General features: G+C 39.4%; 1 long non-coding RNA gene across 1 annotated transcript; it reads right to left on the bottom strand.

Moving 5' to 3' along the window:
• Positions 1-15,003: 15,003 nt before the first annotated feature.
• LOC113625028 (uncharacterized) lies at positions 15,004-20,271 on the bottom strand. Its single transcript, XR_003434545.1, has 2 exons — positions 19,935-20,271; positions 15,004-15,128 (listed from the first exon to the last, which is right to left on the bottom strand). It is a non-coding gene; the product is annotated as an uncharacterized LOC113625028 (long non-coding RNA).
• Between the last annotated feature and the right edge of the window lie 396 nt (positions 20,272-20,667).

Genomic DNA, 20,667 nt, shown 5'->3' with positions numbered 1-20,667 from the left:
TGGAAGCAGAGAGAGGTGAAAGGCAAGTTGTAGTGACACATTCAAGATGATGAGCCCAAGGTCAGTGCTGAGAAGCAAAGAATAAAGGTAAAAATAGGATTGAAAGAGAGAATCAGGTAAGACGTTCAGAGAGAAGTAGGAAGTTTTGTGCAGATGAGAAATAGGGCTGAGCTAGCAGATGAGGGCAAATGAGCAAGTTGGGGGTGAGGCAGGAGAAATGGGAAAGGAGAAGGAGAAGTGGCAATGAAAAGTGCAGGAAACAGTATTCCACGTCTCCGAACACATCCTTTTCTGACTTGAATGAAAAACCACCTCCTTTTTGTGCTTCTCTTTTTCATCTTTTCCTTTCATCTCTCACCTTCCTAGCCCCACAGTTTCCTTCCCTCTGCCATTTTCTCCCTTGCTGTGTTGTATCAAATTAAAATCCCTTTGTCCTGTGAAGCCTAAAATTGATGTAAGTAGGGAAAGAGAGAGGATATAGAAAGAGAGAAAGTAGGAGGAAAGAGGTTATGGCCATGTACCACATGTCTCCAGTGAATTAAAAAAATGCAAATGAGACTAAAGAAGGCTTATGCATAATGCAGAGAAACTCAGAAAGAACTTGGAGAACTCTTTGGGGTTCTGCCACAGATGTGAAGAGATTATAGTCTTTATTTGGGCTGTGAGTTGGACATATTTACAAGCATTGTGTTTCGTGAAAACAGAAGTGTAATTTAAGTTTGATTTTCTGGCAAAAAATGTTAGAATGTATAAATATATATATATGTGTGTGTGTATATGGGATTTTTTATAAGATTATTATTTAGGGCAGGGGTCAACAAACTACTGCCCAAGGGTCAAATCCAGGATGCTCTGTTTTTGTACAGCCAGTGAGCTGAGAATAGTTTCATGTTTTTAAATGGTTGAAAGAAAAATCAAAAGAAGAATTATACTTTGTGGCACATGAAAATAATACAAAATTCAAATTTAAGAGTTCAAAAATAAAGTTTTATTGGAAGAGAGTCACACTATTCATCTACGTATTGTCTCCGGTTGCTTTCACTCTGCAGTGGCAGAGTTGTATACTGACAACATATTTGCTATCTGGCCCATTACAGAAAAGTGTGGACTGCTGACTTAGGGTGTTGTTTATTGAAAGGGAAAAGTACATTTTCCTATATTAATTCTCACAGTTTGAGAGAAATGAGGTACTTCCAAAGGGTCAGAATGTCACTCTTTCAGTGACCGCCGCCCCCCTTTTAGACTCCCTACTCTGTCTTCTCCAATATAGTGCTATCTCAGAAAAAGAAATCTATGAGTGTGTTAGTCTGTTTGCTTGTTAAAGGTTTTTGTTCTTTGTTTTTGCGCATAAACAACAGCACCCAGATTCTTATTCTGGTGTTATTGTTACTCTTTGGTAAAATTAATTTGGTAAACAAATGATTGAATAATGAATGAGTTTAAATGCCAAGTACATCCCATTCTTGTTTTGCATGTTTACCGTTGTATTTCTGGAGGATGATACATCAACAAACCAAAGGAAAAACCATCTTCTTCAGATAAACCCCCAGGCAATAATAAAATTGTCTTAATTATTCAGCTCATGATCTAGATTGTCTAAGGTCCTTCCTGAATATTAAGTAAAACATTATGTTAAGTGAAAAACCATGACAGAGCTCTCAAGGACCACGGGGTCTTCATGCTCAGCATAGCAGAAGGCTTTAGCAGGTAAATCAGCTACAATTTCATCACAGAGAGCTTTTGCAGAATTTTTAAAAACAGAAGATACATAACTTTGAAAAAATATAGTTTAATTGTGTAGTCTTCATAGAGTTCACAAGTGTAAGAAGGAGATTTCAAATATCATAGAAATAATACACCCTTAAGATGACAGCCTTTTCAGAAGCCTAACCAAACACTTCACTAAAACTCACTCTATGAGTTACAAAGGACATCTTATTAACTCGCACATAAGTTCAACTAGAGAAATGTGTAAGTGATGTTTCTTTTTTTTTAAATGGTAAAAATTCAGCACTACAACTACAGCATTAAATACTTTCACAGCTGGCTTTGTAAAACTTCCCTTTTATTCAAATTTATTGGGTTTGATGTAGATGAGACAACTGTTTTTATAAACAATCAAAATCAAAGCATGATGTTGATACTAAAAAAATAAAGGCCAAAGATAATTTTTCTCTCAATGCACTTGTTTTCTAGATTAATTGGTTCATGGTATCCATCCTTTAGAACATTTAGGTAAGTGAAATGGTGGATCTATTAAGCAATATCAAAATAATCAGAATTATAAAAATCATCAGTAAAGCTAAAGTGGCAGGTTCAGATACTGTGTTTCACCCATATAGCTTCAACCTGTAATCCTGCTAGAAGCTGTCACCCCATTAACCATCAACCTTCCAATCAGAGCTTTGGGGGTAAACTTTTGTAATTGGTACAATATTTAAAAGTTACCAGTAATTATATAATTTATAAAAGTTGCCACTTGTTATGACAAAGCTACTCATGGGAGATAGGGAATACATGTAATTTAATATAACAGGCTGGTTGTATAAATGGTTTGGCCACATCACTATTATTATTATTTGCAGAACAGTAAGTAATGGTTCAGTGCAGTCTAAAGCTCATCACTTACTGTGTGCTTACATCGTACACTGCTGGTTCAGGTCTTTCTTTTTAAGAGCACTAGTTGATGATATCAGATGCAACAGAAAAGTGACATCTCTAGACCCTTACTCAGAATCAGTGTAAAACAAGTTTGTGTTTCAATCCATCAAAAAGAGGATTGCTTCCAAAACAGGATTGGTGCCATGAATTAAGAGCAAATGAAAGTGGACAGAAAGGATGTAGCTGTAATTTGAGAGGCCCACTGATAGCCTCCTCACTCAGTTGTTGACTCTGTACACAGGGCATTTGGCGGAGATGGTGTCCTATTTAATGTAGAAAGTCACATCCAGCTTCCTTGTTACGACTAGTCCAGCTACGCTCTTTACAAACCTTAGAATTGTGATGCATGAATTACAGCTATTTTCAAATTTGGCACATGCCTCGACTTCTGTGTTTAGAAATGCATGTTTAAATTTCATCACGAACTGATATCATTTATGATGGTTCCAACATAGGAGATGTCCACAATGATATACTGGGTTGGCCAAAAGGTTTGTTCGGGTTTTTCCATAAAATCTTATGGAAAAATTGAACAACGTTTTGGCCAACCCAATAAGTCCTCAAACTTAACTTGGAAAACAATTACTCCTTATCCTTTTGCAAACTGCCTTCTAAGCCTACCTGCTTTATGAATTAAGTATGTGAAGTATTAGTGTAAGGTCTATAATTATAAGGTATTGTTTTCCTTGGTTTTGTGGTTATTTAGGTATGGTAAGCCTAACAGATCAAGAGACAGGGCTTCCCTGGTGGCACAGTGGTTGAGAGTCCGCCTGCCGATGCAGGGGACACGGGTTCGTGCTCCGGTCCCGGAGGATCTCGCGTGCCGCGGAGCGGCTGGGCCCGTGAGCCATGGCCAATGAGCCTGCGCGTCCAGAGCCTGTGCTCTGCAACGGGAGAGGCCACAGTGGTGAGAGGCCCACGTACCACAAAAAAAAAACAACAAACAGACAATCGCCGTTGAAAAGACAGCTTGTTGATCACAGCTCCCAAGTGGAGGGGGCACATAACACCATGGAGGGGCCACATGAGGAAACACCAGGGTCAGTCAGGAGGCAGAGGGAGGGGGCAAAATGTGAGCAAGAGCTTTCTCTATGGCTTCCACAGTAAGCAACGGGCGAGGCAGATTTAGGACTGGCTAGTTTGAATAATTTCAATGGGCTCTGGGGCATAGGGGCTGTTCCTAGTTGTCTGGTATCTGCTCCTCGGGTAATTAGGACAGGTGGATAACAACCCGGAGTATTAGAACCCAAAGTAAAGGAGGTGGCTGGGAATGTGGGCTCTGATTCGGTTGAGTTACATTTGAAAAGCTCACTCACTGGCGAGTTGTTTATCAAAGAATTAGCTAACCCTGGGAAAAGCAGTTCCTCCAGGGTCAGCAAGGGTCATAATGTTAAAGCATCAGAACACAGAAAATAAGACATGGTTAATATAAGCATTCAGCCATCTGTATTGTATAGTGTTAAATGTGTTTCTTTTTATTATGAAAAATGGCTTTGGTTTGTATTATTACTGATAAGACTGAGATTGTTCAGTGGCAACATTTTCATATTGCTTTTCTCCTCTGGAAACTCTGTTATCTTCCATCAATTTTATCTCATGTCTTCTGACTCAGAGAAGGAATCATCTCTACCCTAATTATGAATATTGGTCTTCATCTTACTGCTTTAATACCAATTTTAAAGCAATTTTTCATGAATAATTGTCTCTCTTAGTGTATACTTTGAATTTTCTTGTTTTTTTCATCTCCTCTACTTACAATGTGTTCAGATCGTCTCTGTTCTAAAATCTTTCCCTGTATAGGGCTGACACATCAAGCAATTACCATAGCATTCTCTTTTCTTCACTGTCAAAATTCTTGAAAATTAGTCTGCATCTATGGCTTCCCAGGCCTTGCTTTCACTTCTTAATCCCTTATAGTCTGGTTTCTGCTCCACACTTTTATTGTGATCAAATTTAGCAATATTTTCTAAGCCCTCCAATCTCCTTATCTACCTGCAGAATTTGAGGCTACTGTCCTCTTGATTAAATTGTCCATTCCTCTTAAATACGTGGCATCAAATGATCTAGATAAAACTGTTAGGTCACTTCCAGTCTCCTTCCATGGCTTCCATAAAGCTCTCTACTCTCCTCACAGAGAGAAGTCTTTCTCCAGCCCAGAGTCACACTGATAGAACAGTGCATATTATCCCAGGCTTGAGCTGACCAATGAATAAGAAACCAGAGGTCTGGGCTTCCCTGGTGGCACAGTGGTTAAGATCCCGCCTGCCAATGCAGGGGACATGGGTTCGAGCCCTGGTTCGGGAAGATCCCACATGCCGTGGAGCAACTAAGCCCGTGCACCACAACTACTGAGCCTGTGCTCTAGAGCCCACGAGCCACAACTACTGAGACCCGCGTGCCTAGAGCCCATGCTCTGCAACAAGAGAAGCCACTGCAATGAGAAGCCCGCACACTGCAATGAAGAGTAGTCCCCGTTCAGCGCAACTAGAGAAAGCCCGCACGCAGCAACAAAGACCCAATGCAGCCAAAAATAAAATTAATTAATAAATAAATAAAAAAAAGAAACCAGAGGTCATTTTGAGTGATAGTCCATCAATTCTGAAGATACTGGAACCATGAACTGAAGAAAGAAATGAGTTGGAGTCTCTGGGATTTGAGTTTTCACCAGCAAAGCCTCTGCCAGTGACACCCCTTTTGGGGCCGCAATTCATATGTCACAGCGGCAGTGAAAATGCAGCAGTGACAGAAAAGAGGGTATGCCCTGAGTAATCTACATGGTCTGCTGAAGACATAACTGGCTCCTTATCTCCCCTTGATATAGTCTGTGTTCTGTTGTAACAAGTCTCTTAGTCGCAAAAGGTAAATCACTACATGATTATGTGACATGTAGTTGGGATTACTAGTTTTTGTCTTTGGCAAAGTTATACAGAAGTATCAATGCACATGACCCAGAGGGAAGGAAATGGGGAATGCACTGACCTGGCCTTCAGAACTTTGGCAGCTTAGAATGTAGTGATGGTTAATTTTGTCAACTTGACCTGCCACAGAGTGCCTAGATTAAACATTATTTCTGGATATGTCTATAAGACTGTTTCTGGATGTATCCAGAAACAGTCTTTGTATCCAGTGGACTCAGTAAAGCAGACTCAGTAAAGCAGTCATTTGTATCCAGTGGACTCAGTAAAGCAGACTGCCCTCCCCAGTGTAGATAGGTATCAGCCAATCCACTTCCGGCTTGAATAGAACAAAAGGTGGAGGAAGGTGCTTCCTGTATGTCTCATCTCATCTTCTCCAGCTCTCAAACTGGGATTTATACCATTGATGACTTCCCTAGTTCTCAGATCTTTAGACTTGGACTGAATTACACCACCAGCTTTCCTGGGTCTCCAGCTTCCAGACCACAGATTGTGGAACTTCTCAGCCTATATAAACATGTTAGCCAATTCATCATAATACATTATCAATCTATCTATATTTTTATATGTTGCATAACAAATTTTATACATATAATATATATTATACATATGTATGTGTATATCCCCATCTTACTTGTTCTGTTTCTCTGGAGAAGCCAGTCTAATACAGATGTAGTGGGAGGAAGGATCAGGCTTTTGGATAGAGTCCCTCTAGGAGCCTTACTGATTTTCCTTGTTAATCTGTCTTCTACACCGCTCCCTGATAAGCCTTCAGCTATGTTCATACTGCTACTCTGGTGGTTTTTCCCCAAGACCTTTCCCAACTTAATATAGTCATTTTGCTCTGGCATTCCAGGCCCTCCTTCGCATGATCTCAATATATTTCCCAGCTGCAGCTCCCTGTAAACTGGCTCTTCCTTTAGTGAACCCCTTATTATATTCCCACTTTTCTTTTGTTCATATGGTTTCTCCCCCTACTTAAATCCCTGGCTCCACTGGCTCACCCAGTGTTTATTCAGCACTTATTACGTACCAGGCACTTTGCTAGACAGTGGGGATTCAAACATGAGCAAAAGCAGCACAGCCCCTGCCCTCATGGAGTTTTTAAACCAGTGGAAAGACAGATATTAATCAAATACCACAGATTCATGTAAAATTGCAACTCTGATAAGTGCAAAGAAAAGAAAAAGACACTCAGAACACCCAGAATTACCAAAACATTTAAGAAGGGAACCTCATGGAAATGTTCAGGAAAGAGAAACTGAGAGTGTGGCAGTGTGACTACAGCACAGAGCACACACTCATTTGCTGCCCAAATCCTTCTGATACACTGAGCCTCCTAGAAGCCCTTCTGTTCAATTCAGCAGTAAGTTGTGATCACTTAGTTGATTCACCCTAGACTTTGTGTATATCATTTTTATGCCCTTTCTCTTGCTCTACCTCTTATCTAATCTTCCCTTTAGATAATAATCAACTCAAGGTTAGAGACTCTGATATCAAATCTTTGTATTTTTTTGGTCATTTCCTGGAACAATGCTTTGGACAGAGTAGGTGCTCATTAACTATATATTTACTAAATGAATGGTCTTAAATTTCCCAAACATGTGTCTAAATAATATACGCTCTGATGAAATTTTCATGAGGTAAACAAAAAATACTATAGAAAAAATGAGATGATGCTACAATCTGTAAAATAGACAACCAGTCTCTAGACTATTGAAAACTGATTAGGCATCTATAGGAGAAGGAAATAAAAACAACTATCTATATGTATGTATGTATTGCATAATAGTGAAAAGCACATGCTTTGGAATCAGACTACCTGGTTTCCAATGCAACCTCCACCAATTACTAGTTGTGTGACCTTAGGCAAATAATCTTTAAAATGGGAATGATACTCATAGCACCTACCACATAGGATTGGGTGAAGATTAATCAAGCTAAAATATGTAAAGCATTTGAAACATAGTGTACGTTGCCATACGCCTCAAGAACCTGTCAGTCCTCAATCACATGGGAGAAGTTTGGTTGTCACTTCTCAAGTTCTCTCTCCCAACTCCCCCAAATCAGGCTTGGGTGATCATCAGGGCTCTGCATGGAACACATCTGGCAAGATCAGGTGCTAAAGAGAAGGGGGAGTCATCACAGGGAAGTCACAAGATGGGGTAAGGAAACAAAGCATCAGAGGCAGACAGAGGTGGATTCAAATCTACCTCTACCAAGTTATTCCAGCTCTCAGAACCTCAGTGTCCTCTCTTGCAGAACGGAATTGTTGCAAGGATTAGAGAATGGGGCCTGGCTTTTATGGTATAACCTCTAGGCCCCAGGGAAAACCCTTTCCTCCTCAGAGTCCTCAATAAAGTGAGATATCCCTTTACCAGAAACTAAGATTGATTCCATGATAACTTGGTAAAAGGTTCCCTTTATACCAAGGTATGTAGATATTCTATTGTTCAGAAAGCAAGACACTCAGTGATATAGATTCATTGTCTCTCTCTTCAAACAAGAAGGCTTGATGTCTACCAGAGGAGTATCTTTACCTCTAGTGAAACTACTAATTGTTTTATACTTTCATTTACTTTCCATATACCTGGCCAAATTCTCATGTTAAAAATTTTTTAATTAAAAAATATTTATACCTATCTATTATCTTAGAGAAGCTCCTAGCAATTCTGTTGATTCTGAGAAATGCAATATTGCTTTTGGCATCTAATTATCACTTTCGAAATGGAGAGATTTGGGGGCATATTTTTATGATGCCTCACAACATCCTAACAATGTGTTACTGTTTAGACTTTCTCTGAGAGCCTGTTCATAGTCAGTGGCTGCTTTTCTAAAACAAGACCTCTATGACCTAATCGGGACCTTTTACATCTAGAAGGCAGATACAAGGAAACGAAAAATTTTAAAATATATATAGACAGAGGAAATGTTACCACGGAACGGCTGTGGGTGGCGACCTTACTGAGTTTACTCAGGTCTCACCAGCCAGAACAGTGCCAGGCTCCCAGAGGACTCTGTCAGCATAGAAGCCATGTGGCTGACAGGGTCTTGGTGCTCCGGCCTGGTGTCACGCCTGAGTCTATGAGGTGGGAGAGCCGAGTTCAGGACACTGGACCACCAGAGACCTCCCGGCCCCAATGTAACATCAATCAGCGAGACCTCTCCCAGAGACCTCTGTCTCAATGCTACAACCCAGCTCCACCCAATGTCCAGCAAACTCCAGTGCTGTACACCCCATGCCAAACACTAGCAAGACAGGAACAAAACCCCACCCATTAGCAGAGAGGTTGCCTAGAAACATGGTAAGCTCACAGACACGCCAAAACACACCACACAATGCGGCCCTGCCCAACAAAAGACAAGATCCAGACCCACTCACCAGAATACAGGCACCAATCCCCTCCGCCAGGAAGCCTACACAAGTCACTGAACCAACCTCACCCACTGGGGGCAGACACCAAAAACAACAGGATCTACGAACCTACAGCCTGTGAAAAGGAGACCCCAAACAGAGTAAGTTAAACAAAATGAAAAGACAGAGAAATATGCAGCAAATGAAGGAGCAAGGCAAAAACCCACCAGACCAAACAAATGAAGAGTAAACAGGCACTCTACCTGAAAAAGAATTCAGAGTAATGATAAAGATGGTTCAAAATCTTGGAAATAGAATGGAGAAAATACAAGGAACGTTAACAAGAACTAAAGAGCAAACAAACAATGATGAACAACACAATAAATGAAATTAAAAATTCTCTAGAAGGAATCAATAGCAGAATAACTGAGGCAGAAGAACAGATAAGTGACCTGGGAGATAAAATAGTGGAAATAACTACCGCAGAGCAGAATAAAGGAAAAAGAATGAAATGAATTGAGGACAGCTTCAGAGACCACAGGGACAACATTAAACACACCAACATTCAAATTATAGGCATCCCAGAAAAAGAAGAGAAAAAGAAAGGGTCTGAGAAAATATTTGAAGAGATTATAGTTGAAAACTTCCCTAACATGGGATAGGAAAGAGTCAATCAAGTCAGGGAAACACAGAGAGTCCAATGCAGGATAAATCCAAAGAGAAACATGCAAAGACACATATTAATCAAACTATCAAAAATTAAATGCAAAGAAAAAATATTAAAAGAAGCAAGCGAAAGAAAACAAATAACATATAAGGGAATCCCCACAAGGTTAACAGCTGATCTTTCAGCAGAAACTCTGCAAGCCAGAAGGGAGTGGCAGGACATATTGAAAGTGAAGAAAGGGAAAAAAGTACAACCAAGATTACTCTACCCATCAAGAATCTCATTCACATTCGACGGAGAAATTAAAACCTTTACAGACAAGCAAAAGTTAAGAGAATTCAGCACCACCAAACTGGGTTTACAACAAATGCTAAAGGAACTTCTATAGGCAGGAAACACAAGAGAAGGAAAAAACCTACAATAACAAATCCATAACAATTAAGAAAATAGTAATAGGAATATACATATCGATAACTACTTTAAATATAAATGGATTAAATGGTCCAACCAAAAGGCACAGACTGGCAGAATGGATACAAAAACAAGACCTGTATATATGCTGTCTACAAGAAACCCACTTTAGACCTAGGGACACATACAGACTGAAAATGAGGGGATAGAAAAAGATATTCCGTGCAAATGGAAATCTAAAGTAAGCTGGAGTAGCAATTCTCATATCAGACAAAAGAGACTTTAAAATAAAGACTATTACAAGAGACAAAGAAGGACACTACATAATAATCAAGGGATCAAACAAAGAAGAAGATATAACAATTATAAATATTTATGCACCCAACATAGGAGCACTTCAATACATAAGGCAAATACTAACAGCCATAAAAGGGGAAATTGACAGTAACACAAAAATAGTAGGGGACTTTAATACCCCACTTTCACCAATGGACAGATCATCCAAAATGAAAATAAATAAGGAAACACAAGCTTTAAATGATACATTAAACAAGACGGACTTAATTGATATTTATAGGACATTCCATCCAAAAACAATAGAAAACACTTTCTTCTCAAGTGCTCATGGAACACTCTCCAGGATAGATCATATCTTGGGTCACAAATCAAGTCTTGGTATACTTAAGAAAATTGAAATCATATCAAGTATCTTGTCCAACAACAATGCCATGAGACTAGATATCAATTACAGGAAAAAATCTGTAAAAAATACAAACACACGGAGGCTAAACAATACACTATTAACTAACCAAGATATCACTGTAGAAATCAAAGAGGAAATCAAAAAATACCTAGAAACAAATGACAATAAAAACACGATGACCCAAAACCTATGGGATGCAGCAAGAGCAGTTCTAAGAGGGAAATTTATAGCAATAAAATCAATCCTACCTCAAGAAACAAGAAAAATCTCAAGTAAAAAACCTAACCTTATACCTAAGGCAATTAGAGAAAGAAAACAAAAAAAACCCAAAGTTAGCAGAAGGAAAGAAATCATAAAAATCAGATCAGAAATAAATGAAAAAGAAATGAAGGAAACAATTGCAAAGATCAGTAAAACTAAAAGCTGGTTCTTTGAGAAAATAAAAAAAATTGATAAACCATTAGCCAGACTCATAAGAAAAAAAGGGAGAAGACTTAAATCAACAGAATTAGAAATGAAAAAGGAGAAATTACAGCTGACACTGCAGAAATACAAGGAATCATGAGAGATTACTACAAGCAACTATATGCCAATAAAATGGACAACCTGGAAGAAATTGACAAATTCTTAGAAAAGCACAACCTTCTGAGACTGATCCAGGAAGAAATAGAAAATATAAACAGACTAATCACAAGCACTGAAATTGAAACTGTGATTTAAAATCTGCCAACAAACAAAAGCCCAGGACCAGATGACTTCACAGGTAAAGTCTATCAAAACTCTTACAAAATACAGCACAGGGAGGAACACTCTAAAACTCAATTTAAGAGGCCACCATCACCCTGATACCAAAAGCAGACAAAGAAGTCACAAAAAAAGGAAACTAGGGCTTCCCTGGTGGCACAGTGGATGAGAGTCCACCTGCCGATGCAGGGGACACGGGTTCATGCCCCAGTCCGGGAAGATCACACGTGCTGCGGAGTGGCTGGGCCCGGGAGCCATGGCCACTGAGCCTGCGCATCTGGAGGCTGTGCTCCACAACGGGAGAGGCCACAACAGTGAGAGGCCCACGTACTGCAAAAAAAAAAAAAAAAGGAAACCACCAGCCAATATCACTGATGAACATAGATGGAAATATCCTCAACAAAATACTAGCAAACAGAATCCAACAGCACATTAAAAGGATCATACACCATGATCAAGTGGGGTTTATCCCAGGAATTCAAGGATTCTTCAAAATATGCAAATCAATCAATGTGATACATCATATTAACAAATTGAAGGAAAAAAACATATGATCATCTCAATAGATGCAGAAAAGCTTTTGACAAAATTCAACACCTATTTATGATAAAAACTCTCCAGAAAGTAGGCACAGAGGGAACCTACCTCAACATAATAAAGGCCATATATGACAAACCCACAGCCAACATTGTTCTCAATGGTGAAAAACTGAAAACATTTTCTCTAAGATCAGAAACAAGACAAGGTTGTTCACTCTCACCACTATTATTCAACATAGTTTTGGAAGTTTTAGCCAGAGCAATCAGAGAAGAAAAAGAAATAAAAGGAACACAAATTGGAAAAGAAGTAAAACTTGTCACTGTTTGCAGATGACATGATACTATACATAGAGAATCCTAAAGATGCTACCAGAAAACTACTAGAGCTAATCAATGAATTTGGTAAAGTAGCAGGGTACAAAATTAATGCACAGATATCCCTTGCATGCCTATACACTAATAACAAAAAATCTGAAAGAGAAATTAAGGAAACACTCCCATTTACCACTGCAAGAAAAAGAATAAAATACGTAGGAATAAACCTACCTAAGTTGGCAAAAAACCTGTACTTAAAAAACTATAAAGCACTGATGAAAGAAATCAAAGATGATATAAACAGATGGAGAGATACACCATGTTTTTGGACTGGAAGAATCAACATTGTGAAAATGATTATACTACCCAAAGCAATCTACAGATTCAATGCAATCCCTATCAAACTACCCATGGTATTTTTTACAGAACTAGAACAAAAAATTTTACAATCTGTATGGAAACACAAAATACCCTGAATATCAAAGCCATCTTGAGGAAGAAAAACAGAACTGGAGAAATCAGCCTCCCTGACTTCAGGCTATACTACAAAGCTACAGTAATCAAGACAGTATGGTACTGGCACAAAAACAGAAATATGGATCAATGGAACAGGATAGAAAGCCCAGAGATAAACCCACACACATATGGTCACCTTATCTTTGATAAAGGAGGCAAGAATATACAATGGAGAAAAGACAGCCTCTTCAATAAGTGGTGCTGGGAAAACTGGACAGCTACATGTAAACAAATGAAATTAGAACACTCCCTAACACCATACACAAAAATAAACTCAAAATAGATTAAAGACCTAAATATATGGCCAGACACTGTAAACTCTTAGAGAAAAACATAGGCAGAATACTCTATGACATAAATCACAGCAAGATCCTTTTTGACCCACCTCCTAGAGAAATGGAAATAAAAATAAACAAATGGGACCTAATGAAACTTAAAAGCTTTTGTACAACAAAGGAAAGCATAAACAAGATGAAAAGACAACACTCAGAATGGGAGAAAATATTTGCAAACAAAGCAATGACAAAGGATTAATCTCCAAATTATAGTATCAATGCATGCAACTCAATAACAAAAAAGCAAAAAACCCAATCCAAAAATGGGCAGAAGATCTAAATAGGCATTTCTCCAAAGAAGATATACAGATTTCCAACGAACACATGAAAGGATGCTCAACATCACTAATCATTAGAGGAATGCAAATCAAAACCACAATGAGGTATCATCTCACACCGGTCAGATTGGCCATCATCAAAAAATCTACAAACAGTAAATGCTGGAGAGGGTGTGGAGAAAAGGGAACCCTCTTGCACTGTTGGTAGGAATGTAAACTGATACAGCCGCTATGGAGAACCATATGGAGGGTCTTAAGAAACTAAAAATAATATGACCCAGCAATCCCACTACTGGGCATATACCCTGAGAGAACCATAATTCAAAAAGAGTCATGTACCACAATGTTCATTGTAGCTCTATTTACAATAGCCAGGACAAGGAAGCAACCTAAGTGTCCATCAACAGATGAATGGATAAAGAAGATGTGGCACATATATACAATGGAATATTACTCAGCCATAAAAAGAAACGAAATTGAGTTATTTGTAGTGAGGTGGATGGACCTAGAGTCTGTCATACAGAGTGAGGTAAGTCAGAAAGAGAAAAACAAATCCCGTATGCTAACACATATATATGGAATCTAAAAAAAAAAAAAAAAAAGGTTCTGATGGACCTAGTGGCAGGACAGGAATAAAGACATAGAGTAGAGAATGGACTCCAGGTCACGGGGAGGGGGAAGGGTAAGCTGGGATGAAGTGAGAGAGTAACATGTACATATATACACTACCGAATGTAAAATAGATAGCTAGTGGGAAGAAGCCATATAGCAGAGGGAGATCAGCTCGGTGCTTTGTGACCACCTAGAGGGGTGGGATAGGGATGGTGGGAGGGAGATGCAAGACGGAGGGGATATGGGGATATATGTATACATATAGCTGATTCACTTTGTTATACGGCAGAAACTAACACAGCACTGTAAAGCAATTATACTCCAATAAAGATGTTAATATATATATATATGTATGTATTTGGTTTCCTAAACTATGCAAACTGGGAGTGACAGGAATATGCTGTGACTTTCACAACAGTTAAGTGACATTCTGGAGCAGGCACAGCATGCTTTCAAAGCTCATCACTTTACAGAATTTAAAAGGCTTGGAGTTAGATCTTGATGCCTCTATGGTACACGCTGAGTTCAGCTCTTTATTAGAGCCATGGGTATTGATTTTGATTTTTCCATATTTTTAATGTCATCTTGATTTGGATACATGGGCTCTGGTGGGATGAAACTGATTAGGACTAAGCCTAAGAAAAATTATTAAGTAGGCAAAATTTATTTTTATTGGTCTTTGCCTTTCTATTGGCATCCTTTCTTCCATGACAGCTGCTCACCCATCAGGCTTCCCAGTGCTTTCATAATGTGTGGAACTTCCATTAATGCTGGACCATTTTCCCTAGAAAATTCTTCATGTTCCAGCCCAGTGAAATTTATCTGTTGAGTGTTACCATCTCTCAGTCTTTGCTTAGTGACAACTAACCACTATGATTTACAACATCTATTCTGATGAGTTAGTGAGTACTTAGTCTGCTTGGGTTGCTATAATAAGATATCATAGACTAGGTGGCTTAAACAACAGACATTTATTTCTCATGGCTCTGGAGGCTAGGAAGTGTAAGATCAAGATCCTCGCAGATCTGGTGTATGGTGAGGGCACTTCCTGCTTTGTAGTTGGTCATCTTGTTGTGTCTTCACATGGCAGAGAGGGGAGAAAGATAGAGACAGAGAGAAAGCTCCCTTGCATCTTTTCTCATAAAGGCAATAATCTCATCATGAAGGCTCCACCTTGATGGCCTAATTACCTCCCAAAGACTTTCCCTTCAAATAGCATCACCCTGGGGATTAGGTTTCAACATATGAATTTGGGGGTGATACAAACATTCACTCCATAGCAGTACTACTATCTTAATGAGCAATTTCTCCCTATGCTAGAATACTCTTAACTTCTCTGCTCCTTTGAAAAATTAAACTCACTCAACTCAAACATAATTTCTTTGAATCTTTCCTGATTCCTTCTAGGAATGATTAGTTACCTTTTATCCTAATACTTTGTATAGCTGGTCTATGCAATTGCTGATAAGACTTTATTATTTCATTTTCTTTCAATATTTTTGGGGTTTTTGCACTGTCCTCCTTTTCTCATTAAACTCTGAGATGTTCAAAGACTGGAATGTTCCCTTATTTGTTCTTACGTTTCCACTACCTAGTATAGAGTCTGGTACTTAGTAATTGTTCAATAAATACTTATTGAATAAATCAATGACTATAATAATGTGAATGCGAAATCCTCTCAGATCTGTCAAGATATCTAACCTTTCAGAGGTTAAAGAGTAAACAATGTATCTCTCCACATTAAAGGATGCTTTGAGTAAATCTTTTTTTCCTGAAAAACCGATCCAAGGACAACAGCTTGCTCAGAGTCATAACCAGCTGTACCACACATACTTTACCAGTAAACCTTGAAAATGACAGAGCCCAGCCCCACAGATCCTTTTGTTGTGAGGCTGTTTCTCTGGCCAGAATGATTCTGCATCATTGCTCTCTTTTTTGTGCCAGAGACAATTTAGCTGCACCATGTTCCCATCTAAGGATTTGGTATCCCCAATTCCCTGTGTGTAAACAATACATTCTTAAACAAGGCAAAACGGATATATTTCATCATAAAGTCTATTCAGTCACTGAGTCTCTTGTCCTTTCGGAAAATGACAGCACTCAGTGATTCCCATATCCAGCCAGTCAGAGCAAAAAATATCTGGGGGTGAGCAGGCCTTTCTTTGGTGGCTCCCCCCGTCACATCACATCAGCAGCCATCTACACCTCCACATAGTTTAGGCAATGACCAAAGATATTCCATAAGCTGAAGTTACACTTCAAACACAAATGAGAAGAATCCATGTATAATGAGATATTCTCGACATTCACACAGATGTGATTAACCTCCAGTGCAGTCAGAAATAAAAGGATAATGCACCTCTACCCCTCATCATCAAAATTGCCTTGCTTCATGTCTTAACATGAGCAGAAGACCATGATGAAAGACATTTGTAGGGGTACTTTAGTGGATATTGCTTCCTATTGCTATAGAAAACCATATTAAATAGCCATTTTTGTGGCCAAAATAATCACAAATATACGTTCTAGACTTTTGTGGGAAGCTAGATACAGGCTAAGTTAGCCGTGAGAAACAGATCATGTGGATCTTTGAATCATTTGCTTGGCAGATATATTTATATAGTTCCTAGATATTTCCAGGAACAAGTATAACATGTTGAAATGTGCAATATTTGGGACTGTGGTTAAGAAAGACATAATATATGTCAAGCAAAGGAGAAAAAAAAAAACACATCTGGCCTTACCAGCATACTCTAGTTTATCACAAACCTACCTTTTATTTCCTATACTTCTCTTATTTCTCTCCTGTTCCAGATGTCTTTCTTTAATTACTTTGTATGCTGAAAATTCAGCTAGCTTTCTTATCTAATCCCATATGTTTATAATCTTTTGTCTGAAATACTTCTGCTTGAGTTTCTTATATTCCATTTTCTAAATGTCTTTAATTAATTCCTCCAGCTACCCTCTTAATCTTATCCTCTCCCAATTTATCCAAGACCCTGCCATCGATTACTGTTAGATAATTACAATCTTTTTTTTCTCCCCTGGCATCTTCTCTTTTGCCCCAAATAGGAAGATGGCAGCATGAGTGGACAAATGATCCTACAACTCATTAGCTGTGTATAGAGTTTTGCACAAGTTTTCTTAATTCGCTGAACCTTGGTTTTCTCATCAATTTCATCTATTTTGTTCACTATACCCCAGATAAGTAAAAAAAAAAAAAGACTAATTAATAACTGATAGAAGTAGTAGCCTTATGACTACATCCTGACCTGCCTGGTGGGAGATTTATCCCCTATCGAATACCTCCCAAATCCTCCTTCTATTTGCTCAGTGCTCCAAGACCTAGTCCTCCTGTGTGTCACATGGCATACAACCATGTTTCTCCCTTCCTCCTCTTGCCCACTGGAGGGGTACCCGTGTCTTCTGTGGATGCTGAAAGTGGCATCTATGCCAATGTTGTCCACTGTTGCCTTCCAGAGGCTGTAAGGTTGCGATTGCCCAAGGCTTAAGAGTATCCGTATCTGTAGCAAGGTTGCTGATTATCAAAGCCAGACAGAATATACTAACAAAAAAGATGCCTCTGTCTTTAGCATCATTGCCATCACCATAGACAATCTGCTACCGCCTGTACTACTGCTTCTCCTACAGGCACCAGCAGTTCCCAATGTAATTGACAATTTGCATGTCAATGTCCCATGGGGGAGTTTAGAGAAATGACTCTTTTAATTTACATAAGCTCTGTTGTTACACCCCTCACCCTAGGACTTGGCAGGACTGCACGGGAGTTAAGCCAAGGAGCATCTGACACCTAGTCACCCTTGGAATCATTCCTGTATACTCTCCACACATCATGTTTGGACTTTCTTCTCTTTGAAAGAGCTTCCCTCCTCACACTGGGCCTTCCCCAGCTACGTAGGCCTCTCTCACCTCCTCATTTTCCAGGTGCACTCACACACACAATCCTCAAATCGAGGTTAGGCTCAAGCTGTGACTCTTGCTAAAGGTAAGTTACCAATAATAGTAACGATCTTGTGATATTACTTTGAGGATTAAGTGAATAGTGTGTGTATAGTATGTGCAACACATTTAGAATGGCATCTGGGGGTTTCCCTGGTGGTGCAGTGGTTAAGAATCCGCCTGCCAATGCAGGGGACACGGGTTCAATACCTGGTCCAGGAAGATCCCACATGCAGTGATGCAACTAAGCCCATGCGCCACAACTACTGAGCCTGCGCTCTAGAGCCTGCGAGCCACAACTACTGAAGCCTGCGCGTCTAGAGCCCCTGCTCTGCAACGAGAGAAGCTACCGCGATGAGAATCCCATGCACCGCAATGAAGAGTAGCCCCTGCTCGCCGCAACTAGAGAAAGCCCACGTGCAGTAACAAAGACCCAACCAGCCAAAAATAAATTAAAAAAAGAATGGCATCTGGGGAGGAGGAACAGGGTTTCAAGGGGAGAAGCAGGCACCCTGGGACTGGTGTCTGAGAGGGGTCACACGATAGCCTTGGTGCACAACAGATCTCCAGGATGGGTATGTAATGTTCAACAGTAAACCCCGGAAAGAGGGTGTACTCCAAGACGAAGTGTCCGCTTGGTGAAATTCTACACACCAGGCCACACCTGTCCCACAGGCACCCCCAGTCGAATATGACTCATGAGGAGAGAGAAAGCTGTCAGGTTGGAAGGAGCCTTGAAGATGGGCCAAGAGACATCTCAGCAATGATCTGCCTGGACCCACCTGAGCACAGAGTGGTAAGCTGCACATTCTACGAGAAACAGGTACAGGGGAAAGTCCCCAACTAACACCATATTTTCTCTTCCAAAGAAGAATGAGAGTTTGAAATAGAAATTACATTGAGGTATAAACAAATATATATTGTTCCCTTATAAAAGGAAAATAGTCTCAAAACAGTCTATCTCTGAATCCTGAGTTCCTTTAATGCTTTAGTGACATCATGTTATTTCACTCCCTTCAGTTCACTGAAACTGCTACCTCAGGGGTCAGTGATGGCCAACAAACTGAGGAAGCCAGTATCCTTTTCTCTGTCTCATTCTAGGTGATCGCTTTACAGAACATGATGTTTCTCTCTCTGGAGCCCTCACCACATCGCCTCCCTAAAACTTTTCTCTTCCTACTGCTACTTCTCTACTCTTAAGAATCTCTTCTTTTTTCTCCTCTTTAAACAGTTTTTAAACTCTGCAGTTTCTGCAGTCCAATACCATTCTTGTCCATATCCTTGTGCATTTGTCCATAATCTCTCCTTACTTGATACTTTCTCCCAGATAATCTTATCTACCATTAGGCTTTGGTTATCACCTTTATCCTTGGTTCTCAAAAATTTTAATGCATTAAAATAACCCAAGAAAATTTTTAGAAAATCAGATTCCTGGGCCGCATCCTCCAGGCAATCTGATTGACTATATCTGCAATGAGGCCCAAGAATCTTCATTTTTACAAGCATCTCGAAGCAAGTATCTTGGATGCAAATATTCATAGATCACCTCCTGAGACATACTAATAGATTGCTCATGACTTCCAAGTCACCAGTGTCTTAATCTGTTTCTTGAATTCCAGACCCATGTTTCCATCTAGCTACTTAATATTTCCATTTCCTAAAAGGTAATGCAATAGTCTGAAAGACAAATTTTATTACTTCATCCCCCCCCAAACACAATTTACTTCCTTGTTTGCACTTCTTGTCTTAAGTTAATAGCACTATCAACTCAATCTACAAACTAGAAATTCTCTCTACTTATCATCCAATAAGTCACCCAGTTCTATTAATTTTATCTCCAAAATATCTCTCAAATGTATCCCTTAGCTCTGCCAAATTTAAATATCCAAGGTTCTTTCCTGGGCAATTCAAATAGCCCCTTACCTGACCTCTCTGCTCCCAGGCTCTCTCACCTCCAGTCTTCTCCTCCACACTGCCAGCACTTCATTCTCTAAAAGGCAGATCCAAGCATGTCAGTACAACGCGAGAGCAAAAATCAAAACCAGAAACAAAAAAACCTTTGATGTTTTCTTGGCTTACAGAATTGCTAATGCCCTAGTATAGCATTTAAGAATTTGCCCAATCTGAATCCAATCTCAAACCAAACCCCTTCTCTTCAGCCTTCTCACCATATATAACAGTAAGCTCACTATGTTCACCCCTATTATGCTGCCGTACTTCAAGCATACTTCTCTGCTAACAGAATGCCCTTAACCCCATCACAAGATGTTGAAATCCTTTCCAAGGTTTCAAACCACACCTTCCAATGAAATATGTCAAAGACAAAATTATAAGCTGTCCTCATAATACTCCTCAAATGTGAAGATGTCTTCATTTATTTATTCATTAACCAAATATTTGTTAACCGTCTATGACACACTAGGTCTTATGTTAGGCACTGACAATTCAACAATGAATAAGACAGACTCTGTTTGTGTGTGCGTGTTTGGTTGTGTGAGATGAGAGACATGAGGGAGAGAAAAGGAGAGAAAGAGTGTGTTTTGAAGGGAGAGGAGAGGACCCCTGTTTCGGAGGGTACAATGGATTGGCTTGCTCTTCTAAACCCAAACAACATTTCTAGGTACAGAGGCTGAAAAGCTAAAATCCACATGCATTA

Source organism: Aethalodelphis obliquidens, unplaced genomic scaffold (assembly GCF_003676395.1).
Source record: "Aethalodelphis obliquidens isolate GAN/ISIS:26980383/991018 unplaced genomic scaffold, ASM367639v1 scaffold2, whole genome shotgun sequence".
Taxonomy (NCBI): domain Eukaryota; kingdom Metazoa; phylum Chordata; class Mammalia; order Artiodactyla; family Delphinidae; genus Aethalodelphis; species Aethalodelphis obliquidens.
This window is presented reverse-complemented; position numbering and strand designations above follow the sequence as displayed.